Consider the following 24,682-nt stretch of genomic DNA (forward strand, 5'->3'; position numbering starts at 1 on the left):
GAGTGTCACTTTATCGCCCTCGCTGGAGTGCCATGTACTCACAGTTCACAGCAACCTCAAATTCTTGGGCTTTAGTGATTCTCTGGCCTTGCCTTCTGAGTAGCTAGGACTACAGGGGCCCACCACAATGCCCAGCTATTGTTAGAGACAGGGTCTTGCTGTAGCTCAGGCTGGTCTCGAACTCATGAGCTCAGGCAATCCACCTGCCTTGGCCTCCCAGAGTGGTAGGATTACAGGTATGAGCCACCACACCTTGCCAGAACACATTTTTTGAGAGTACCAAGTACTAAGTGCTTGGACTCAGGAGACAAACAGGTGTGCTCGGCTTTTTGTCGCCTCTTCACAACACTTTCGAATCCAATCAAAACACAGAGGAATTGAATCATTCCATTGAAATACTTACTATCTTAGTTAAAAATTCAACATTCTCCTGTGTAAATGGTTCCCTTTGTGAAAAATTATCCTAAATTAAATTCACATTCAGACAGCTTTGGCAAACTAACCTCAGTAGCTAGGTAGAAACAGTACATTGCCAATGATTATAGTAACTTTGGCAGGATATTTATAACTTATATTATACTAAATGATAGTAGAGAGCTATTTTGGGTATTTTACTTACAATTATAAATTAAAACGTCATAGTGATAGCACCCTAATTATTTTTCTTAACGGCAAAACATATTGCTTGGAAGATTCACAAATAAAGGGAAAAAACAGACGAAACATGTAAATTTCCTTAAAGAAAATTGTTGCACTAGGCAAGAAACTCTTAAAATCTTCTAGATCAGATAGCTGTGCTCCATAGACCAAATTTAGATTCCTGACTATTGTAAATAAAGTTTTATTGGAACACAGCCATGTCCGTTGGTTTATATATTGTCTAAAGCTGCTTTGCAACTGCAATCGCAGATCTGAGAAGATGTAATGGAGTCCGAATGACCCTCTAAGTCTAAAATACTATCTAGCCCTTTACAGAAAAAGTTTTTGTTTTTGTTTATAGAAAACTACCTTTCTTCTATTCGTAGTTGAAAAAATTAACTGGTACAGAAAAATGTTCAGTCAGTTGGAGAGACTCGGGGAGGCTCACATGAGAACTGGCGGCTCCTCTGGGAGAGAACCTGGATACAGTGAGGAGAAAGCTGTCCTGAGAATCAGAGCCAGACACTACAGCCCAGGTGAGACAGGTCATGCCACCTTCTGAAGGGTCTAAGTGCCTCAAGTGTGAACTCAATTCTTATTAGCCAGCTGTGGAGAGGGGTACTGGGACATGTGGGGCTGAACAGGGGTTATGTGGCCATCTTTACTCAGAGAAAGTGACAAAACAGAAATTTAAAACATCTGTTTTCCATCTGACTTTATTTACAAATACACTTTCTTTTTTAGAGATAGAGTTTCACTTTATCGCCCTCGGCAGAGTGCCGTGGCGTCATAGCTCACAACAACCTCAAGCTCTTGGGCTTAGGCCATTCTCTTGCCTCAGCCTCCCGAGTAGCTGGGACCACAGGCGCCCGCCACAACGCCCGGCTATTTTTTGTTGCAGTTCGGCTGGGGCTGGGTTTGAACTCACCACCCTCAGTATATGGGGCCGACGCCCTACTCACTGAGCCACAGGCGCCGCCCTACACTTTCTTTCTTCTTCTTTTTTTTTTTTTTTTAAATCAATACACTTTCTTCAGGGATGACAAACATCAGTATTAGGAAATCCAGTTATATAAAAACTACTACGTCTAATCTGAGGTAGATATATTTATTTTGGGTAACATACAGTAAGTGGCACTTATTACACAGTAACTATAAGGTAACTAACATGAAACCACAGAACTGTAACTGCCCCAGCTGCATGGACTTGGCCTTTCTGACTGCTGAGCACATTTTCTTTTTTTTTTTTGAGACAGAGTCTTAAGCTGTCACCCTGGGTAGCATGCTATGACGTCACAGCTCGCAGCAACCTCTTGGGTTTAAGCGATTCTCTTGCCTCAGCCTCTCAAGTAACTGGGACTACAGGCACCGACCACAACACCCAGCTATTTTTTGTTGCGGTTGTCGTTGTTTTAACAGGCCCAGGGCTGGGTTCAAACCCCCCATCCTCAATGTTTGTGGCTAGCGCCATAACCACTGAACTATGGGAGCCGCCCTGCTGAGCACCTTTTCAAAAAACTGGATGCCCAGCCCAGAGCTATGCCAGTGAGGTCTGTTATAAAACTCTGAAGCCAAATGATAGGCAGAACATGTTAGTTGTAGAGTAGTTACAGCCTAATTCACAAAAGTTACCAACTGTTTCTCTTTCTAGAAATAAGCAAGAAGTTATTAAAAAAATTCCTTGAATTAGAGGCTGGTGTGTCAAGTGGGATGCAGAATAGGGGTGTTAGAGCAGTTTCTGGTGAGCCAGATGAATTGGACATCATTAATAATCATGGTTGTTGGGGCAGCGCCTGTGGCTCAAAAGTAGGGCACTGGCCCCATATGCCAGAGGTGGTGGGTTCAAACCGAGCCCTGGCCAAAAACTGCAAAAAAAAAAAAAATAATAATAATCATGGTTATCTTCTAAATACTGGTAGCAAGATGACTTTTGATTTGCAATCTTAGGTAAATTATAGATAAATTTTAAAAAGGCCAGTAATCATACACTAAGATTAGTAAACAGTACTTCAAAATTAACCACGTTAAGTGCTGTGGTCACCCCAAGGTTTCACAAGACAAGACACCCAGATGTTTTCTTCCCACGTCTGACTTGCAGAGCAGCTCTCATACCCATTTCAAAAACCTCCCTCACTCCATCTTTGGTCTTTGCTGAACGCTCCATGTACCCAAAAGTGCCAATGCCATATCTCTGCCTTCTTCAGATGTTTGTTTTGTTTTGTTTGTAGAGATAGAGTCTTACTTTGCCACCCTTGGTAGAGTGCCATGGTGTCACACGGCTCACAGCAACCTCCAGCTTGTGGGCTTAGGCGATTCCCTTGCCTCAGCCTCCCGAGTAGCTGGCACTACAGGCACCTGCCACAACGCCTGGCTATTTTTTTGTTGCAGTTTGGCCAGGGCTGGGTTCGAACCCGCCACCCTCAGTATATGGGGCCAGCGCCCTACACACTGAGCCACAGGCGCCACCCTGCCTTCTTCAGGTTTTATAGTTCTTGCTTCTTCTTAGCTAGCTCCCATGTTGTGTGCTCATCATTCCCAAAATCCTTCTTGTTCCCAACCAGAATGATGCGCACATTGGGGCAGAAATGCTTGACTTCTGGGGTCCACTTTTCTAAACTATTAGGGCTGTTGATGGAGACACAATCAGAATAACATCATGTCTGGAAAAGAGAGAGGTGTCAGGCAGTCATAGTCTTCCTGCCCAGCTGTGTCCCACAAAGCCAATTCTTTTTTTTATGTTGCCTGTGTAGAGTACCTTGGCATCACAGCTCACAGCAACCTCAAACTCTTGGGCTTAAGTGATTCTCGTGCCTCAGCTTCCCAAGTAGCTGGGACTACAGGTGCCCACCATAACGCCTGGCTATTTTTATCTTTTGATTGTAGTTGTCATTGTTGTTTGACAAGCCCAGGCTGGATTCGAACCTGCCTGCTCAGGTGTATGTGGCTGGGCCCTAGCCACTGAGCTACAGGCACCGAGCCATTTTATTTTTATTTTTTGAGACAATGTCTTGCTCCATTGTTTGGACTGGAGTGGTGTCATTATATTTCACTGCAACCTCAAACTCCTGGGCTCAAGCAATTTTCCTGCTTCAGACTTCCAAGTAACTGGGACTACAGGTGCATGCCACTATGCCTGGATAATTTATTTTTTTGTGGAGACAATGTCTTACTATGTAGCTCAAGCTAGTCAGGAACTCCAGGCCTCAAGCTATCTATTCTCATGCCTCAGCCTCCCAAAGGGCTGAGATTACAGCCATCAGCTCCCTCACTCAGCCTGAAAGTTTTACATTATATAAATGTATTCATGATTTATTGAATGAATGTCTTCAAGACTTTTTAGTTGGATATGAAAAATTAGCAAACTAACTCTGTAGAGTCCTAGTTATAATAGTTCTAACAAATCTAAACACAAAGCAGGCAGTGCCTGTAGCTCAGTTGGCAGGGTGCCAGCTACATACACCTAGGGTGGCAGGTTCAAACCTGGCCTGGGCCTGCTAAGCAACAATGACAACTGCAACCAAAAAATAGCTGGGCATTGTGGCCGGTGCCTGTAGTCCAGCTACTTGGGAGGCTGAGGCAAGAGAATTGCTTAACCCCAAGAGTTAGATGTTGCTGTGAGCTGTGATGTCACAGCACTCTACCCAGGATGACAGCTTGAGACTGTGTCTCAAAAATAAAATAAAATAAACAAAGCATTTTATATTTCCGTAATTTGGTATTTGCTTGTTTGCTTATAGTTTGTTATTGTTGATTGAAAACTACTTGCCTTTAAAGGATCACATTAGTGCTTTAAGATTCCAGAATACAAATTATTTTGAGAACTGGGCTTTGGGCTAAATATATCTCACTGACATGCTTTCTTTGGCTTGTGTAGTGCTTCAGTTGTTTGTTTTTAAGCAACATTAGCTACCAAGATTAAAAAATATGGAGACTTCACATGATAATCCAGATTTCCATCTTTCTTTGAAAATCTGAAAGATCTTTTGGTCAGGCCTATAAACATCTGGGGGTAGTAGCTGTTGCTTCCTTAAATGGCTTGAGTGCTCTCTAGTTTGCCACAGTCCTCACCACTCTCTACAGCCTTACCCCTGGCTGCCCCTTCCAGGAACCTTCTCTGTGTGGCTCTTTTATAAGATTGGTATTGAGGATCTTTACTCTGTAGGAGTATCATTTGCTACAAAGGGCCCTGAATGGAACACCAGCAGATACATGGGCTTCATTTTCCAGACTCAAAAACAGACTTGTACATCTAGAGACAAAACAGGAAAGAATAACAATGCTATTAAGATGGTTACATTCATTCCCCCACCTCCTCTTTCCTTTTTCAAACAAGCATGAGGACTTGGCCCTCTTTCCTTTCAGCTGTTTAGCCCCTTCCACCCACTTTATCTCCTGGAGTTGTTTACCTCAAACCCTGGTGCTGTCTCCCCAGTTCCCTGTTTCCTTCTGCCTTTGAAAACAAACACCTTGGTCCTTTTTTTTTTTGAAATTTTAGTGCTAATCGCTACAACGAAACAGGAAATAACAATAAGAAGGAAATTGCAATATATTCTTAGTCATAGTCCCTGATTCCCTTAATGAGGTGGCATCCTGGAAGGACAGTTTTTACTCTCTCCTGTTAGACCCTCCTAGCTGGTGGATTTTGTACGAAGGACCTGATGATTCTACCGCATCCAGTCCTAAAGAAGCGCCTTGGTAACATAAGAACCATTAGGTGGCAGCACAGGGCACATCTTTTCAGATCTGCAGACAGACGTGAAGCACTTGATTTTCAAGGGAGGGAGAACTTCGCACCATATCAGGGCAAGCTTTTGGGCTGAGCCCAGAGAGAAGATGCCAGTCAGCCAAGAGCCTCCCAGTCGCCTTGTGCTGCCAAGTAGCCAGCTGTGAAGTTCTTGTCTGTGTGCCTTTCATCCGATAAGTTGATTAGAGGAGTCTTTCAACCCAACACCTTGATTTTCCAGACAAGTAAACCAAGGTCCTGAGAGACTGGATTCCCTTCTTGTCAGTGTCATGCTAGAAGTCCAGTCAGATGTCTTTGTGGTTTCACAAGTGCCCACTCATCCTCTTGGTCTGTCTTTCCCAGTTAAAAAGCATTTATTGGCTCACACCTGTAATCCTAGCACTCTGGAAGGCCGGAGCTCACGAGTTCCAGACCAGCCTGAGCAAGAACGAAGACCTCATCTCTAAAAATAGCCGGGCGTTGTGGCAGGCACCTATAGTTCCAGCTACTCGGGAGGCTGAGGCAAGAGGATCACTTGAGCCCAAGAGTTTGAGGTTGCTGTGAGCTATGACGCCACAACACTTTACCCAGGGTGACAAAGTAAGACTGCCTCAAAAAAAAAAAGCATTTATTAAAATCTGTTTAGCATGACTAAAGACTAATTTCCCCAGTTTCAAAGGTGAAACTAAGAGGGAGTTCTTTGACTCTGATGAAGTGGGACTTTACACAGGAAACAGAGGCTTACTGGACACAGGAAAATAAAAGTAAGCTTTATGTCTGCCTCAGGCTGAGCCAAGCGGATAAGGTTGCTGTGAGGTAGGATGACACCTGACCCACCTGGGAGGAAAATGAGGGCCTCTAGTCCAGAAGGGGGAGTGAAAGCTCTTAGCACACTATGCAGGCAGCAGTGTGCTCTCTTTTATGTGACCAGCTGGTATAATTGTGGCTCTTATCAAGAGAAACCTAGCATTATAGGGCTGGGCCCTGCATATCCGAAATAACTCACCAATTCTCAAATTTCCTTAGTAAAACCAATTGTATTCTTGAATTTAAACACCAATTCAAACAACTGCACTTTAACAAAAATGTCCTCAGGCTTCGATTAATTTAGGGGACAGCCTAGTGATCAAAGTGAAAAGCCTTATTGCAAAGGACCATTTTCTTGAAGGGCTGGGACTGAGAAGGGAATTTTCCTGGAAACTGTTGGCAATGTAAGTCTTGCATGTTTCTGCTGAAGTGCTGTGTTGAATGTTACAAGCCTTGCTACTACTCAGAAGTGTGGTCTTCCCATGGCAGTAACACCTGGAAGTTTGTTAGAAATGTAGCATCTCAGGCCCGATCTATTCTTACTGAATCAGTATCTGCCTTTTAGTAAAATCTCCACATACATGTTAAAGTTTGAGAAGTATTGCTACAGGATACGCAAGAGAAAAGGCTAAAAACCACCAAACACCCTTCCTCCTGCAAAATAGTCCCTACTTCACAGAGCGTCTAGACCAGCAGTTCTCAACCTGTGGGTTGCCACCCTTTTGTAACAATGAAAATACATCCTGCATATCAGATATTTATATTACAATTCATAACAGTAGCAAAATTACAGTTATGAAGTAGCAACGAAAATAATTTTATGGTTGGGGGTCACCACAACATGAGGAACTGTATTAAAGGGTCACGGCATTGGGAGGCAGTAGGAAGGTTGGTCTAGACTAAAAATTAGGAGTCTCGAAACCACACATGGAAAAAGGCATAAAAATGATCATTGAGAAATAGGTCATTAGGCCAGGCACGGTGGCTCACACTAGTAAGCCTAACACTTTGAGAGGCCAGTGTGGGAGGATTGCATTAGCTTAAGAGTTCAAGACCAGCCCTAGCAAGACCCAGTCTCTATAAAACATAGACAATTGGCCAGGCATTTTGGCATGCACCCGTGGTCCCAGCTAGTAGGAGGATCACTTGAGCCCAGGAGTTTGAGGTTGCTGTGAGCTATGATGATGCTCCTGGGCATTAGAGAGAGACCTTGTCTCAAAAAAAAAAAAAAGTTAATTAATATCATGTACTGGGCGGTGCCTGTGGCTCAACGGGGTAGGGCGCCTGTCCCATATGCCAGAGGTGGCAGGTTCAAGCCCAGCCCTGGCCAAAAACCACAAAAAAAAAAAAAAAAAAAAAAAAATATCATGTACTACTCTAGGACAGATAGGACACACACATTTGGAAAGGGTGCAAAAGAATGATTACAATTAAGAGGGGTCAGTCTGGGTAGTCTTTCTGCAGGTGGTAAGATTTTACTTGGCTCTTGAATAAGTTAATAAGGATATATTAATGGAGAAGGGAAGGACATTTCAAATGGATAGATCACCATAAACCTGGGAGGAGGCAAATTATAAATTCTGGATGTGCGCAGTGGCTCACGCCTTTAATCCTAGCATTCTAGGAGTCTGAGGGAGGTGGATCGCTTGAGCTCAGGAGTTCGAGACCCTGTCTCTACTAAAAATAGAAAAACTAACTGGGGATCATGGCAGGTATCTGTAGTCCTAGCTATTTGGGAGACTGAGGAAAGAGGATTGATTGAGCCCAAGAGTTTGAGGTTGCTGTGAAGTAGGACGACGCCGGCATGGTACTCTACTCAGAGTGACAGAGTAAGACTCTGTCTCAAAAAAAAAAAAAAATTCTGGGGAGTAATTTCCAAATACTTTGTTTTATGCATGTTCTCAAACTAGCATTAGATCCTTCTAGCTACACACCTTGCTATGGCTGCAATGCGTATAACCTACAGGTTACATATTTTGGTTTAGTCAGTGGTTCTTATGGGAATTCTTCAAATGTGCTCACCACTAGACATGTAAACTTTTTTCCTTTGGATTCAAACAGGCCCTCGCCCCTTCCTTTCTTGTATACTGGGCAGTGTTTTCTAGCTCTTCTTTTATAATCAGGTAAAAGGAAATTCCTTACATGTGCATTCTCCTAAATTGCTAGAGCTTTTCTTAACAGTGGTGCAAATCTTCTCTGTAAAGCTCTTAATCAGATCTCCTGAACGATTAGCCCAAATGTGTTTTCGGTTTCTAAAGTGAACCATCCTTGAGGGCCAAGAGTTACTATGAAAATGGGGGACTTGTGCTTGTTCCCTGTTTTTACATCTAGATTTAGTTTGCAAAGCAAAAGTGATTGGACACAAAATGAAATCCAGAGTTTTGGGGTTTATTTTCCAAAAGCGTTGTTGTAGCTGTAACCCTCTTATCTTCACACATACCTGACAGTGAAGCTGGATGAAATGGAGGGTGTGAGAGCACCACTGGGAGCCTGAGGAAAAGCATACAGGGGCAGCCTGTCCCCTCAGCTTCCTGAAGCAATTTTGGCGAGTGAGGCCCCGAAAGAGAACTTTTTGTAGGGGAGATGATACCCTTTATATCTTTATCCTTTTTTTGAGACAGAGTTTAACTCTGGGCCAGGTATGGTGACTCACGCCTCTAATCCTAGCAATCTGGGAGGCCAAGGCTGGAGAATTGCCTGAGCTCAGGAGTTCAAGACCAGCCTGAACAAGTGCAAGATCCCATCTCTAAAAATAGCCAAGTGTTGTGGTGGGTGCCTGTAGTCTTGGGAGGAGGAGGCAGGAGGATCGCTTAAGCCCAAGAGTTTGAGGTTGCTGTGAACTGTGAAGCCATAGCACTCTACCCAGGGTGACAGAGTGAGACTGTCTGGAAAAAAAAAAAAAAAGAGTCTCGCTCTGTTGCCCAGGCTAAAGTGCCACGGCACCAGCCTAGCTCATAGCAACCTCCTGCCTTAGCCCCCTGGACAGCTAGGACTACAAGTGCCTGCCACAACGCCCAGCCAATTTTTTTTTTTTTGGATTTTTAGTAGAGACAGAGTCTCACTCTTACTCAGGCTGGTCCCCAACTCCTGGGTTCAAGGGATCCTCCTGCCTCAGCCTCCTAGAGTGCTAGGTATCAGCCACTGTGCCCAGCCCTTTATATCATTTTATATCATTCTTTCAAATAAATAGTTCACCCATAAGCTCAGGAACCCACACCCTTGTCTGAGCCCTGCTATAGCTTGCTAAATCAGTATGGAGCCCTGGGTCTATCCAGATGGTGTCTTCTCCCTGGCTTCAGGGCAACAGATTCCTTTGCCCAGCAACACTCTGTGAGGGGTGCCCTTGACTGCCCAGTTGCAGCCAACTGTTCATCAGGACCTATCAGTAAGCAGCTTGTCACCAGCTGCCCAGTACACTTGGGGAAAGAATGGCTTCTATATTCACTCAGATAATTTGGGTTGCTAGGAACAGCATCAGAGGAAGAGAATAGTGTCACCAAATCAATACTTGAGCTTCACAAATTAATGTCTCGGCTTGGCTCTGAGTTTATATTCAGGAGGACACTACTCCCAGATAAGACTAAATAGAAAAGACAGTTTCCTCCCAACAGTAGCAAATTCCTTTTTCTTAATGAGGAGTCAACTAGAGACTTGATATATTAAAGAAAATCCATTGAGAACATCCATTGACTGTGAATTTTATATCTGTTATGGCACATCTCTAGGAAATAATGTAGGTAAGCTGAGGGAGAGGATTTGCATGCCTGGCAGAAATGAATCTTTCTACACCCATGCTCACAGTAGCGTTATTCACAATAGCCAAAAGGCAGAAGCAACCCAAGTGTCCATCAAAATGTTATTCAGCCTCAAAAAGGAGGGAAATTCTGACACATGATATAACATGGATTATATGATGATATATGATAAATGATAAATGTTATTCAGCCTTAAAAAGGAGGGAAATTCTGACACATGATATAACATGGATAAAACTTGACAACATTATGCTGAGTGAAATATAACAGTTACAGAAAGACAAAGATTATATGTTTCCATTATATGAAGTACTTAGTCAAATGCTAGGTCAAGTTTATAAAGACAAAAAGTAGAATGATGGTTGTGAGGGGCTGGAGGGTAGGGGGTAATGAGAAGTTACTGTTTAATGTGTACAGATTTTCTTTTTTTTTTAGAATTTTTTAAAACTTTTAATTTACCAATCAATTTAGTTATTTTTAAGACTATTCCCTGTGGCCAGCCTGCCCACGGAGAGCAGAAGGGGTCATCCAGTGAACGGAACCACCAGTCTGAGGGCCGGATGACGACATACTCACTGCTGGGTCAGTGGGACACAGCCCTGCTCCACCTCCAGCCCCACCATCCCCTGAGGTCAAATGACAGGTCAGAGGGACTGGGGGACAGGCCCAGGGCCCAGTCCTGCCTCAGCAAGAAGGTAGCTTCGGCACTAAAAGTCACAGCGATGCACAAAGGACTCAAGGAGGGATCGTCACACAGGGCTGAGCGGTTAGGCAGGTGGGTGGTCCTCCCCCCCCCCCCGCCCCCCGGATGCTTCGATACTTAGCCATGTCTTCTGGAAATACTTTAGAAAGTTCTTGAATCAACAAGCTTTTAAATTTCTTCATCGTGTCAATCTTGCCTTTTTAACTTGCTCATTCTTAGCCAGGGCCCTCTCCAGGCACTCTTTGGTGTAGAGTTGGGGGTTTCCACCTTGATCTATATATTCAAAAACTTCTAAAGGTACAGTAATATCATGAAGTTGCTGTCTGCACTTATCAATATCTTATAAGCCAGAAACAATAAAATTCAGCTTCTGATTAAGCCCGGCCTGGCTGCTGGGCTGGAAGTCGCTGACGATGATGCCGAGCTGCCGAATGTTCTCCACAAACTTCTCCAAGTGTTCCTCCAGGTGGTCAAACTTCTCCGCCATTGCTCAGGCGCCTCCTCAGCTTGCACAGCAAAGCCAGCACTGCCACAGGCATCACCACGCTCTCTCTCTTCCTGCTTCCGTCTGTGTGAATCGTGTACAGATTTTCAATTTGGGAAGATGGAAATTTTCTGGAGATGGAACACAGCAATGGTTATGTACTAAGGTGAATGTCCCTTATACCACTGAATTGTACACTTTTAATGGCTAAAATGATAAATCTATGTTATGTATACTTTGCCACAATAAGAAAAGAAAAAGAATAAGTCTTTTACCCATCAGCTGGAGATCACAATAGATCACAACGTTGTGGGTGCTAAAGAGATTTCTTAGAAATGTTCAGTACAGTAGAAATTATTTTAACCCTGATTGAGTTTACTTTTGAACATAAATTCATAATCATAGAGGCTGACAAACTGATTATGCATCAATCAGTCATGCAAAACAAAACACAGATTGCAACACAGTGATATAAGTTTTACCAATGAGGGATTTTTTCCCTATCTGTAGATCAGGACATTTAAGGCTTGAAGGTACATGGGAATCACCCAGGCGTTTTGTTAAAAAATGTGGATTTTGATTCAGTATGCTGGGAGTGGGGCTTGAGATTTCTGTTTGTCTAACCAGGTAGTGCTGACTTGGTTGGTCCAGGGACTCCATTTTAAGGAGGAAGAGTCTCTCTGTAATTAAGATTTCTATCTGCACCATGGAGGTGATAGCCCCCTCATTAAAAACAAATAGGCATCTCCAGATCTGGATAGGAGTCTCCTGGTGATGTGAATTATTTCTGGGATTCTCTCACTGTGCTTCTTACTGTCATCAAAAGTTAGGTTTCAGACCAGGCACCATGGCTCATGCCTGCAATCCTAGCACTTTGGGAGGCTGAGGCAGGAGGATTGCTTGAGTTTAGGGGTTTGAGATAAGCCTGAGCAAGAGCAAGATTCCCATCTCTATAAAAAATAGAAATATTGGGCGGCGCCTGTGGCTCCGTCAGTAAGGCGCCAGCCCCATATACCGAGGGTGGCAGGTTCAAACCCGGCCCCGGCTGATCTGCAAACCAAAAAATAGCTGGGCGTTGTGGCGGGCGCCTGTAGTCCCAGCTACTCGGGAGGCTGAGGCAAGAGAATCGCTTCAGCCCGGGAGTTGGAGGTTGCTGTGAGCTGTGTGAGGCCACGGCACTCTACCGAGGGCGATAAAGTGAGACTCTGTCTCTACAAAAAAAGTAAAAAATAAATAAAAAAAAAAAGATAGAAATATTGGGTGGCACATGTGGCTCAAAGGAGTAGGGCATTGGCCCCATATGCTGGAGGTGGCGGCTTCAAACTCAGCCCCGGCCAAAAACTGCAAAAAAAAATAGAAATATTATCCAGACATGGTGGTGGGCACCTGTAGTCTCAGCTACTCAGGAGGCCAAGTAGATGGCTTGAGATCAGGAGATGGCTTGAGTGCAGGAGTTTGAAGTTGCAGTGAGCTATGATAATGCCACTGCACTCTAGCCAGGATGACAGAGGGAGACCCTGTCTCAACACCACCAACACGAAAAGTTATGTTTTAGGAATCTGCAACTCTGTCTGTTTTTTCCCAACCCAAAGGTGGACAAACGATAAATAAGCAATGTTGCCCTGTCGGGCAAGTCTTTCTGGAAGAGACAATGCCTGCCAGGTGATTGAAGGAGAGGATGAGGTTTCAGATCATGGGGAGAGCAACTGTAAAGCTAAGAAAGAACAAAATTCTGTTGGGGAGACACCTACAGGCTCCCTTCATCTTCAGTGGTCTTGATGAGCCCCCCAGGGATGACTCGTCTTTGAGTTTTCCCCTGGATTTCAGCAAGGTGAGCTGCTGAGAGATCAGCCTATCTTCCTCCTACAAAATCCCTTGCCCTTTTCCTCTATAGGTATAGGCCAGATTACCTGCAATTTCTGAAAATGAGGGAGGGAAGGAGGAGGGAAAGAGGGAAGGAAGGAAAAAGGGAAGGAAGGAAGGAGAGGAGGAAGAGAAAGAGGGAAGGGAAAAAACACAAACAGATGAAGAAATACATCAAAAGGAAAGGACAATGAAACACTCTAACACTCCTTCAGGGGCTCCCTGTTGCTTTCAAGTTAAAGTTCAGACTCCTTAGAGGGGCTTACAGGGGCCTGATGAGGTCTCTGCCCACCTCACCCAGCTGTCTCCTGCCCTCCCTCCTTTCCTCGTACTCTACGTCCCACCACATGGAATTGTTCTCTCTTATCGTCACATTTGTTCTCCTCTTGATCTGGAACCTGGTCCTCACCTTGCAGTCACCTGGCAGGCCTTGTCTCTTCTGGTTAGACTCCTCCAGCCACGCCGCTGCCCTTGTTGCCCAGCCTGTGCATCAGGTTGTCCTCTGTCTACAGCTGCTCGTGCTGCTCATCTCCACCATGGTCCTTCACGTTGTCTTTCATCACATCCCCTGTCCCACTCTGGACTGAGAGCTGCTTCTTTTTTGGGGGGGACAGTCTCACTTTGTCACCCTCAGTAGAGTGCCGTAGCATTATAACTCACAGCAACCTCAAACTCTTGGACTCAAGCAATTCTCTTGCCTCAGCCTCCCAAGTAGCTGGGACCACAGGCGCCCACCACAATGCCCGGCTATTTTTAGAGATGGGACTCTTGCTCAGGCTGGTCTTGAACTCCTGAACTCAGGCAATGCATCCACCTAGGCCTCTCAGAGTAGGATTACAGACATGAGCCACTGCATCCCACCTGGACTGAGAGCTTCTTGAGGGATGGGAAGATGTCTTCCATCCCTAGCCTGGTGTCCAGAACATATAGGGTCCTCAAACAGTGTTAGAAGAATGAGACAGTGCAAAAGAACTTAGCATTGCATCGCGTTCAGTTAACATTGCCGAGTTCCTGGGCGGCGCCTGTGGCTCAGTGAGTAGGGCGCCGGCCCCATATGCCGAGGGTGGCGGGTTCAAACCCAGCCCCGGCCAAACTGCAACAAAAAAATAGCCGGGCGTTGTGGCGGGCGCCTGTAGTCCCAGCTACTCGGGAGGCTGAGGCAAGAGAATCGCGTAAGCCCGAGAGTTAGAGGTTGCTGTGAGCCGTGTGACGCCACGGCACTCTACCAGAGGGCGGTACAGTGAGACTCTGTCTCTACAAAAAAAAAAAAAAAAAAAATTGCCGAGTTCCCAAAACACCACGAAGCTGCCCTCAGAATGACTTTTCTAAAGGTCAAACACTTTGACACCAATTTCTGTGTACCAGCAACTGCAACTGAACTCCCCTATTCTGAACTCCATTTCCCCAGCTTCCTTATTTCCTAGTGTTAACCACGTATCTTCTCCTGAAGACCGAATACAAAGAAATACACAAGGGGATAACAGTAGTTTTTTTAGTTTTGGGGAAGGCTAGAATCTCTTTGGGTATTAGTATGTTAGTTGTACTCTTCTTATAGCTAATTTGATCCTAAAATAATGCTTTAAAATTGTAGTGTCTCCAAACTGGAGGTCTCTGCTAGCGGTTACTAGCAATCTCTGAATTGGTACCTCTCTATGTATCTCTACAGACCGGTGTACACATACTGTCTGCTTTATGCAGAGTACTGTGCCCTACTGTGAAAAGCTTTCCTCTTTAATGGGAAAATGCACAAATTCTACACTAGAACTCTCAGCAGCTCTGACCTCCTTGACTGCTTCCTCCTTCTCTTACTTCCACGATGTCTAAAAATTGTCTCCCTTGGTTCTCTTGGCTCCTCTCTGGAGGCTAGGTATTGCTTTGCCTTGTTGCCGCCTACTCCTTGGCCCGTCTGTCTACATTAGTGCTCCGTGGGGCCTGTCCTGGTGCTCTTCTCACTGTTCAGCTCTACCTGGTCTGTGTTAAGTCCATGGTCTTGGTAATCTACCTCTCCCCAGCTCAGTCTCTAGCCTCCATCTCCCTCAGCAACTCTAGAGAGGTTTCTAACTTCCAATGGGTCGTCCATTTGAATGTCATGTAGGCACCTTAAACACGGCATGTCATTATCTTTTCTCCTGTTCTTCTATTCCCCAGTGTGGTTAATGGGGCCCTTGTTTCCGCAGCTACATAGACTAGTGATTTTCAAATCATTCTTTTTTTTTTTTGAGACAGTCTCACTTTATCGCCCTTGATAAAGTGCTGTGGCATCACAGTTCACAGTAATCTCCAACTCCTGGGCTTAGGCAATTATCTTGCCTTGGCCTCCTGAGTAGCTGGGACTCCAGGCACCTGCCACAATGCCCGGGTATTTTTTTTTTTCAAATCATTCTTAACTCCTTCCTTGCCCATATCATCTCCCAGACAATTATCAAGTTAATTATCAAGTCTTGTTGATTTAATCTCTCAATTCTTCCTTAAACCCATTCTGTTCCCTTTTTTTTTTTCTCTTAGAGACAGAGTTTCACTTTGTCACCCTCGGTAGAGTGCTGTGGTGTCACAGCTCACAGAAACCTCAGCCTCCCCAGTAGCTGGGACTACAATCACCCGCCACAATGCCCGGCTATTTTTTTGTTGCAGTTTGGCCGGGGTGGGGTTTGAACCTGCCACCTTCGGTATATGGGGCCTACGCCCTACTCACTGAGCCACAGGCGCTACCCCAGTGTTCCCCCTTTTTTCAGTCAAGAGCTTACTTTAGGAAGCTGAAGCAGGAGGATTGCTTGAGGTCAGGAGTTCAAGACCAGCCTGGACAAAAGAGCAAGACACTGTTTCTACAAAAATATTAAAAATTAGGCTTGACGCCCATAGGTCAATGGTTAGGGCACCAGCCACATGCACCGGGGCTAGTGAGTTCACAACCAGCCAGGGCCTGCTAAACAACAATGACAACTACAACAACAACAACAAAATAGCCAGGCATTGTGGTGGGTGCCTGCAGTCACAGCTAGCTCCTTGGGAGGCTGAGGCAAGAGCATCACTTGAGCCCAAGAGTTTGAGGTTGCTGTGAGCTGTGACACTATGGCACTCTACCGAGGGTGATAGCTTGAGACTCTGTCTCAAAAAAAAAAAAAAAAACTAAACTAAACATTAGCCAAGCATGATGGCTCTTGTCTATGGTCCCAACTACTCCAGAGGCTGAAGCAGGAAGATTGCTTGAGCCCAGGGGTTCAAGGTAGCAGTGATCAGTGAGCTAAGATTGTGCCACTGTACTCTAGCCAGTGTGGCACAATCAAAAAAAGAGAGAGAGAGAGATCCTGTCTCTTAAAAAAAAAAAAGACTTAATCACATCTCTTCTAGATTATTGAAATAGACTCCCTGTTGATTTCTTAGCCTCTGATCATTCCCCACTGCAATTCTTCCTTCTAAAGCCCAAACCTAAGTGCTGGGTGTGGTGGTTCATGCCTATAATCCCAGCACTCTAGGAGGCCAAGGCGGGTGGATCACCTGAACTCAGGAGTTCAAGACCCGCTTGAGCTAGAGCAAGACCCCATCTCTAAAACCAGACAGGCATTGTGGCGGGCACCTGTAGTCCCAGCTACTCAGAAGACTGAGGCAAGAGGATTATTTGAGCCCAAGAGTCTGAGGTTGCTGTGAGCTGTGACACTATGGCACTCTACCGAGGGTGACAAGAGAAACTCTGTGTCAAAAAAATAAAAGAGACAAAGTCTTGCTTTGTCACCCAGGCTGGAGTACAGTGGCACAATCATAGCTCACTGCAGCCTCGAACTCCTGGGCTCAAAAGATCCACCTGCCTCAGTCTCCTGAGGTGCTAGGACTACAGGCACATGATACTTCACCCAGCTACCCCTATAGATATTTGCCTGTGCCTTATGCAAGGTCATTTCACTCAGTCCTAGGCATGGCTCCTTCCTTCTCCCACTTCCACTCCCAAAATGAAACTAGTTTTGCCTTTTCTGTATCCTGTGTAATAGATCTTTTTTCTTTCATTTTTTTTGAGACTGTCTCATTTTGTCACCCTCAATAGAGTGCTGTGGCATCATAGCTTACATCAACCTCAAACTCTTGGGCTTAAGCAATTCTCTTGCCTCAGCCTCCCAAGTAGCTGGGTCTACAGGTACCCACCACAACGCCCCGCTATTTATTTTTTTTTTTTTTAGAGACAAGTTCTCACTCTGGCTTAGGCTGGTCTTGAACCCGTGAGCTCAGGCAATCCACCTGCCTCGGCCGCCCAAGTGCTGGGATTACAGGTGTGAGCCACCACACCCGGCTAGTGTAATAGATCTTTAGTTCATTTTAGCTTTGTGTCTGGTTTCTTATAATAATTTACTTACTTGTAAAGGGCAATCCCTTCTTTATTCTAAAGAGGATTTAAGTGCATGCCTCGTAAACTGTGTGTTCCCATCATAGCTTCTTGAATAGCAGGTACCCAAAATACATTTGCTGAATGAATAAATAAAGGATTGCTTAGGTACCCCCTGGCATTTTTTTAGTTGCTCAGCAAGTACTTGTCCCTTTTTAGAACAGGCTGTGGTAATTAGGTACAGCATTCTCTCTACCTTGCTTTTGTGTCCAAGTTCAATTTATTTGGGGTATATCTTGCTTCGCACAGATCTTTTGAATTTAGAACACTGAGGGCCTGTGTATCTTCCTGGCTCACAGCTCATGCGGGACTGATCTGCCCCAGTGTGGTTAATGTTTAGCCCCTACGCGACTGGTTGAATGTCCTTAAATCTGAAAGAATAATGGACACGTGCCAGTAGATAGCTTAGATTTATTTAGTGACTTGTACTGCGTGCTTTGCAGACATCACCTCAGTTATCCTTTTAGTGTCCCTCTCAGATACATATTATCCTTCTTTACAGAAAAAGTAATGAAATCACAGAGCAGAAGAATACAACCCAAGGGAAATTCCCGAGGGGCCAGATTAAGGAGAGAAGTCGATTATCTTCTGCAACATCCCTACAGGCCTGCTGTTTATAGGGGCTCCCTCAGAATTTGGAATCCAAATCTCTGGATTCCCAGCTCTGTGCTTGTACTGCCAGGTAGTAATGAGATGTCTCCATTTTCTATAAGCTGAATTGTTCTTTCAGAGCAGAGTTACAAGTTTATTGTTTTTTCCCTTCTATCATGGACAGTTATTGGTTGTTAGTCTCCCTTTCTTTATAGGTACCTAAATTTCTGGAAGTGGCAAGGGCCCAACTTACCCATATCCAGGCGTGGACCCTGGGTATAAGCCAATCAGTGTATCCTATAAAGCCCCGAGCTCAGGACTTAAGATGGCCTGTGCCTAAGATGCTCTGCTCAGAGTGGACCTCGGAAGTTTGCAGGGATTGCTGGAACTTGGACTCTTCTCGGCCTGGTAAATGAAGTCTTAGATCTGTTGCAGTCATAGGGAAAAGCTTGAAGCTGCCAGGAGAAAGGAGGGCTTCCATCATGTGTTTTAAAGAAAGAATCCAGGCCAGGCATGGTGGCTCACGCCTGTAATCCCAACATTTGGGAGGCCCAGGCGGTGGATTGCCTGAGCTCATGAGTTTGAGACCAGCCTGAGCAAGAGCCAGACCTCATCTCTAAAAATAGCCGGGCGTTGTGGCAGGCACCTGTAGTCCCAGCTACTTGGGAGGCTGACGCAAGAGACTTGCTTGAGCCCAAGAGTTTGAGATTGCTGTGAGTTATGATGCCATGGCAGTCTACTGAGGATAACAGAGTCTCAAAAAAACGAATGAATCCAATCCAGAGGAAGCAGGGCTAAGAAATGGATGACCTGTGTTGTCGTGTTGCTTGAGCCCTGAATCAAATTGTGTCTGAATCTCCAGTGAGATAAAAATTCCCTTTATCACTTAAACCTAAATAGGAGGTTGTTTTATTTCACTTGAAACATGAAACTTTCTGATGGACACATCCTAATTAGATTATACATTGTGACAGCAGAGACTATGTTCCTCTTCATCACCTGGTATCCCCTGGCACACAGAAGGCCTTCACTAAATACCTTTTGAATGGATGCATTTTAGCTGGAAAGAACACCTTCTATATAACTTAAAGTCCTCTTTACTCAAATGACAGCTCAGGAACCTGCTGTTCTATAAAAGTGACAATGTGGATCTTGAAGCCAGATCTCACTCTAACATCAGGCTTTTTCTAATCACCATGAAGTCTCCCAGAAAATATGTTAGGGTCTTTGAGGAGGCTCCCAAGTTGCAGCCTGCTACCTTCTCTGCAAGTTTTGAAAGGAATTAGAACATAGCAGTAAGCTAGATGAGAACCAAAAATAACCTTTATTACTGATAAAGCTGATATTAGAGAATGTGGCTTATGTTGTCAGACAGAAGAGCTTCCCAATACTCAGAATTAGGTAGACTTGCCCACTCAGTGACAGGCAGCTGGACCAGAGTGGGCCTCCCCTTCCTATCCCACAGAAGAAAAGCTTGCATGGAAGAAGAAAAGAAGAGAGACTCACCAGTCATATGAAACTACTTCTCTTGCTCAGGGAGGAGTGAGCAGGTACAGAGAAGCTAGGACTGTTATGCAATTTGGGCTCCTTTCAAAAGGAAAAAAGTCTTCAGGAGTGGGAAGACCTAGGCTCCCTCCCACACATCACATGTGCTTCGGTTAGGTCAGTTAATTCTGCTTTGTTTTCAATCAAAATGGGTTATTTTTCCAAGTGGTGGAGTGTGTTTGATGTCCAGAATATAACTCTCCATAGAATAATTCACACATCATGACAATATCAAGCTCCCAAAGGAGTTAGAGATCTTTATTTTAAAACACACAAAATTCAAAGGGAGAAACAAGAATTCATGACAGAATTACACAATCAGGGGCTCTAGGTGGCGATGATCCTTTTGCTCACTCACCATGCCCATCAAAGGCATTTCAAGAGCACTGAAAGCTCACGCTCTTCCCACGCTGACTGTCAGTTTCCTTCAGGATGATCTCAGAGCCACACAGTGCATTATTAGTCATGGGGAGAGCAGAACCAACGTTTAACTCCTTGGTGGCACCAGGGGAAATGGCACTTCAAGCCAGATTCCAGGAAATCCAGGGAAATACTAGGCATAGGAAGTCTGTTACCATGTTCTCAATTTCCCCAATGTCAAGGTTGGGGCTGTTAGCATTGTTCAAAACAACTGGTCAGACCAGCATTATGTCTGTCACATGCTTTTGGTTTTAATCACCAGGGCACTTTTTCCTGCTTCTGTTTTTTCAGAATTCTTTGTTTTGTTTTTAAGATAAACATTGACCATCTAAGCTTCAAGAAGCTTCCTCAAAACACACACACACACAGTTTGTAGACTTGGAGTTTGGTGCATAAACTACCAGCTCAACTGGACAATAACAATCCCTCAAATTAGCCAAAAGTACATTTAAAATTCAACGGGCTTTACTGAAAACTGGTGTTGGCTGTTTAACGTGACTGAGCCCAGTGAGAACCAAGATGCCCCGAACCCAGCATGAATCTCCCCTGTTCTAGCTAAGACACAGTTTTGCCCTGGTGCTGGAGGTCACTAGTTAGACTTTGCTGGCCAACCCTAGGAGAGAACCCACACTAACAACGGAAACATAGAACATAGCGATGGAGACAGTATGTTCTATCCTCTCTTCTCAAATGTAAAGCTATTTTCTCATCTATTACCTGCCCCTATTTTTACCATCAGAAGCTCTCCAATGTCACTTTAGCTATCGATAATTGGCAGTGAGTTTTGCAATTAACAGCTGCCCAGAATCAAGTCCAAGGATGCTCCACAGAAACCGCTTCCAATAAAGCAGATGGGGGATTACTCAGCTGCCTACCTGCCCTCCGATCTTTTTTCTTACCCCGCAAACAAAATCGTTTGCAGGAAGAGCCTGAAACTGGAACCATGTGCCTCAATGCCCAGTTCTGAGCATGTGGTAGATATTCTAGAAATACTCTGATTGATTGATCAGCACCGAGAGGAAGAGTATGGGCCATTCCAGGAGGATTTGCTGTGTAATTCATAATGAAGCACGCATCTCCTGCTGACTCATAACTCCTCTCCTATTTCAGGCCAAACACCCCAGGGACAGATTTGGGTAAGAAGTTTGACCTCAGGGAAATGCAATTGAAGCCTGTTCATTCCCCAGAAGAGAAGCGATAGAGAATTGCCAGCTGGGCACGTCTCAGTCCTTGCTAATTTATCTCACTCATAGACAGGACCAGTGAGGGGCCCTTATGAGGCTGAACTTCCCACTCACTCTTGCTAATTAGAGACAAGATCCAAGACTTTGCTTACTTTTTCACAGCTTCTGCTTACACGGGGGCATGGAGGGAGCCTGTCCTCTCACTGTGACCTCTAAATGACTCTTTCCAAGACCAATGGCCGGAGGCCCCCAATCCCTTGAGAACTAGGAGGCATATATTTTTAGAGACATTCTGTCATCTGGGAAGCCTTGAGTAGATGTTTTCTCTGTCATTCCTCAGCTCCTAATCTAGTAGGTTTGGAATAAGAAACACTCCCAGGGCAGCAACCTTTGGGAAAGTGTCTCTAATGCCAGAGAGAGGGCAAGGGGGATAGCCAACTGGAGCCTACAGCTGCTCTGGCTCCTGGAACGCTCAGTGGGCACAGGCAGAGATATGTGGACCTGCCTTTTCCCTCATGATTCTGCAGGGTGCTTCTTTAAACCAGCCTCAGCCCAGCAGCTATCATGGGGCCTGGTGCTTATAGCAGAGACCAAGATAACAGAAGTGTAAAGATGCCACCTCCATTTGTACACTTCCCGGATGGTCCAGAAATCATCTCCTGGGCCCGAGGGCAAACTTTTTCCTGTTTTCTCTGTGCAAAACACCAGAAAGCCTCTGCCTCCAAGAGGCTGACTCTGTTGTCAGCTGTGGGAAAAAAAACAGCCAGAGTTGCTATTTACACCCTCAACTGCAAGCTGGGTAAAAATAGTGCTAGCAGCTTGGTCCAGCTTCCAACCCCACTGCAGAGAGAGATTATTTTTGGAAAAGAAGATTTTCCTCCCCACCCACAGATCTGAAAATGGTTACCTCCCCAGAAGAAAAGAGGAGGGGCAATCCCATGCTAAGCTGAAACCCAGCCTCCTTCCCACTCCACTGCCCAGGACAGCACACCGAGAGCCAGACTAGAAATGCCCTCCCTCAGCAGCCCGGTAGCAGCTCAGACCTGCAGGTGACCTAGTTCAAGGTACAGTGAGAACTGCTTGACTGACTCCAGAGAGAAGAGGCAGCTGTGTGTGTCTGGGTGTTGCCATCTTCCTGTTGATAGTTATTGCTGTTAGGCTGTTTGCCTTTCAAAAAAAAGCAAGAAAAAAGAATTGACCAAAAGAGAACATAAGAACCACAGACAACAGCTTAGAGCCTGGAAATGACTCTGCAACCCCCCAACCCCAGAATGGGCCATGATAAGGTTATAAAACGACAAACAAATTCCCATAAGCCTGGTCTGATCTCACCTCTATATTGAGAACCCTTGATAGCCGGGGGATGGGGGTGGAAAACTCTTCCCTCAAGTACTTGGAGCTTGGGACTTAGGGTCTGGGGTCACAGGATTTCTTTCAGGTTCATGAAGTGCCCCATATAATAATCAGTGGACGTGCCCCTTGATATTACACTCTTGACTCTATAAAAAGATATTTTATAGGTACATCTCAGTATGGAGAGGTAGATTATGATACCTGTGTAACTCTAAAGTGATACATACATGAGGATAGTTTTTAACACATGGAACGATGTTTAAGGATTTGTGGAAAACAGCAGGAAAAAATATCAGATCAATGATGTCATTGGGTTGTTGTTTAATCTGAAATGTCCAGGTCACCCAGAGCTAAGCCCAATAGGTATTAAATATTTTTAAGGAGGAACAGAAAATACCTCTTATGTCCTACCTCCATCCGAATCTCCTTCTGCAGAGATTCAGGAACCAGAAAGACTCTCCCAGTTTGAGGAAACATATCCACCCAACTGACAAAAAAAAAAAACAAAAAGGCGAGATGGCAATATGTTACTCCTCCAACTTCTCAGCACCTCCCCTCCAGCACACACAGACCTTTATCGCCCCGGCCTCAGTGTGAGTACTCAAGTCATGACAAACTAGGGGTCAACTGGGTCTAAGTAAGAGAAATGGGAAAGATGGGACGTGCCTTGTGCACACAGGCAGCTCCCTGCCACCTGGCTTTTCCTCTGTAGTCAGGCAGATGGGGGCTTAGTCCTGTCTTTGTCACCTGCTAGCCGTGTGACAAAGTTACTTCACCTTTTTGAAATCTCAGCTTTTGCCTCTGAAAAGTGATAATACCCACTTGTTGGGGTGGCGAGATGTCTATGAAGAATATTATGGAAAGCACATCAGTGCCTGTCACAGAGGGATACTGTGGATCCGGAAGCCAGGAGCAGTTCTGTTTCTACTGGGGCATAGCCTGGGCCAAATTTGGGGATTTATCTTGCCCCCAGCTGCCTGATGATGGTGAGTCTACCAAATGATGGGAGTCTTAACTCTCTCAGGAATGCATGGCCTTTACAGAAATTACAAAAAACTTCTTTTCCCCACCGTTCAAGGCCCTTCTGCAGCATGCCCTGCTGGGGCCCTTCACCTGAGAATGGTCACCTCCCAGGAGCCAGAAACAGAATCTCCCTATTTGCACATCTCTGCCAGAAAGCTGGTCTGGCCAGCTCAGGGCTGGGTCAGCACTAGTTTCTCAGCTGAGGGAGGCTGCAGAAACGGGCCCCAGTGCCCCATTACAGGCTGCATCACTGGCATCTGATGGAAGTGCTGCTGCTCTGCTGAGTCAGAGCTCTTGAAGACATTAGTCTCAGGGCTCTGAGACTCCCCAAAGACCCAGGAATGACAGCTAAAGATCCTTTTGATCGGGGCTGCTTCAGGTTTCTACTTCCAAAGTTGAGAAATCCAAATAATGCTGACTCCTGCCCAGGAACAAAAGGAGCTCAGGGCTCTCTCTCTCATTGACCTCCTGCTGGGGATTGTAGGCCAAGGTGGCCAGGCTCTCCCGGCAGCCTAAGTCAGCTTCCTTCTGAGTCAGCTTTCTTCCCCTCCCTATTAATAGCCACTGCTTTGGCTGACTCCACTCCCAGTATGATTATGGTTTAATAATACATCTCAAACAAGGAAGCAGGAACCTTCCTGAGCTGGGTTGCCGAGGGCCTAGGCTCCATCCTAGACAGCAGAGGCTGGGGCTCAGTTTCCCCCAGCAGGAGCAGCTGCAGAGGTTGGGGAGATGAAATATAATAATCGGCCTCAGAGACAAGTCACTGCTTTGAGTGTCTATCTTGCAGAGCTGTCCTCTGTTGAGGGCAGGAGACAAGTGTGCAGGCTAACTTCTGTTTTACTGGAGCCTTTATTCTCAGATATTCTTAGGCAGGACTGAAAAAGTGTGGCTATCTTACCCAATAATGCAGATCCCTGAGCTGCCCCCAGACAACCAGTTCTGGGCCAATCCGGGCCTACTGAGGTCACCTTTTCTCAGTCACTACAGTAACAAGGTGGCCTAATTGTCTAGATGGGACTGGGTGCTGAGAACAGACTGGACCCTCGCAAAAATAAATAAATAAATAAAATAAAAAATTGTAAGCCACCCACCCTTCCCCTCCTCTGTTTCTCTCAGCAAAAGTAGACAAGCTAAATACCCTTTTGCATTAGGTTCATACTGATAAGCAATGAAGTCAGGTTACCCCATAATTGTTTCTAACCTTCCAAAGCCCTGTG

The 24,682-nt window shown here is 45.2% G+C and overlaps 1 long non-coding RNA gene and 2 pseudogenes across 1 annotated transcript; all 3 read right to left on the bottom strand.

Annotated features, from left to right (window-relative positions):
* Positions 1-2,689: 2,689 nt before the first annotated feature.
* LOC128571091 (transforming protein RhoA-like) lies at positions 2,690-3,281 on the bottom strand (annotated as a pseudogene).
* A 7,061-nt stretch (positions 3,282-10,342) lies between these two features.
* Positions 10,343-13,768, bottom strand: LOC128570463 (mediator of RNA polymerase II transcription subunit 10-like; annotated as a pseudogene).
* A 5,976-nt stretch (positions 13,769-19,744) lies between these two features.
* On the bottom strand, positions 19,745-24,004 carry LOC128570544 (uncharacterized). Its single transcript, XR_008375586.1, has 3 exons — positions 23,262-24,004; positions 22,851-22,926; positions 19,745-22,585 (listed from the first exon to the last, which is right to left on the bottom strand). It is a non-coding gene; the product is annotated as an uncharacterized LOC128570544 (long non-coding RNA).
* Positions 24,005-24,682: the final 678 nt, after the last annotated feature.

This window comes from Nycticebus coucang, chromosome 18 (assembly GCF_027406575.1).
Source record: "Nycticebus coucang isolate mNycCou1 chromosome 18, mNycCou1.pri, whole genome shotgun sequence".
In the NCBI taxonomy this organism is placed as follows: Eukaryota; Metazoa; Chordata; class Mammalia; order Primates; family Lorisidae; genus Nycticebus; species Nycticebus coucang.